Source organism: Nematolebias whitei, chromosome 12 (assembly GCF_014905685.2).
Source record: "Nematolebias whitei isolate Nwh7 chromosome 12, NemWhi1, whole genome shotgun sequence".
Lineage (NCBI taxonomy): Eukaryota > Metazoa > Chordata > Actinopteri > Cyprinodontiformes > Rivulidae > Nematolebias > Nematolebias whitei.
This window is the reverse complement of record NC_056509.1, coordinates 47,916,117-47,917,145: the sequence shown is the minus strand read 5'-3', so window position 1 is coordinate 47,917,145 and position 1,029 is coordinate 47,916,117. Positions and strand designations below refer to the sequence as shown.

Below are 1,029 nucleotides of genomic sequence, written 5' to 3'. Positions count from 1 at the left end.
GTAGTCCTCCAGACCCGGCTTAGGGATCAGGTTTTGGTCTTTTGGTTGTAATGTGGAACCAGATTCAACCAACCAACGAGAACGTCCCAGAACCGGTCCTTGGTGCCAGAAGTAGTCAGCTGACCTCAGGTTCTGAACCGGGCCCAGAAACTCCAGGATGTTCTGGTTTTTACTGTAGTTCTTAGAAAACATCTTGTTCAGGTTCTGAAGGATCTAGAACGTAGAACTGGAAGTGTTGGTTCTGTTGCTCCGTGGTTCTTCGGGTCTTACTTTACTAGAAAATGTTTTGATCTGCTCTCTGAGCGTTAACTGTCGGCTTAAAGAATAAAATTAATTGGATTCACCGCGGTCACCCGGACCAACACTCAGATGTTGAGTCTAATCGACTGCTGACAGATTTTATTTTAAAGCCGACCAGCGAACGTTGTTCAAACTGAACCGTACGGTAAAAATGTGATCCACCCTCAGAGCAAAGTTCTGATCCACTTCCACTCGTGTTCTGAATCGTTTGTTCTTGTAGTGAATCTAAATCTTTTTAATCACCTTCCTTCACCGAAGTCATCAAACCTGAACAGAACGACTCGCACGAGTCACGGACACGACGGTCGTGACTCGATGCAGCTTCGGGCTCGAACTAGACGCCTCGTTTTGTCACCACTTTGTTCCGATAAAAACCGTTTCAGTTGCTGTTTCTGGAGGATCCGGTGGATTCTTCTTCTACCGTAAGGCTCCGGTTCTGGCTGCGCTCTCTGCTCCGCAGCTGCAGTTTTCTCTTTAGCTCCACCTGCTGTTGAAGACGAGACCTGCAGCAGCACCGGGATGAACAGCAACAAACACCCGGCGTGCTTCGCTCTGATCAGCTATTGTTCTAGAAACAAACACGTTCAGTCGTTTGTAATTGAAATGGACTTCACCGATGCAGCTGTTTTCTGTCTCAACATCAAAGCTCTTTACAACGACCTGCGTCTCATCCATACAGATCTCTACTAGATCCATGACTAATCACATCTTTAGATCACATTCATACAG

At 46.6% G+C, this 1,029-nt stretch overlaps 1 protein-coding gene across 1 annotated transcript in view; it reads left to right on the top strand.

Annotated features, from left to right (window-relative positions):
- adgrg6 (adhesion G protein-coupled receptor G6) overlaps window positions 1–1,029 on the top strand; it is a 68,522-nt gene that overhangs the window by 1,102 nt on the left and 66,391 nt on the right. The gene's annotated exons all lie outside the window — the stretch shown is intronic.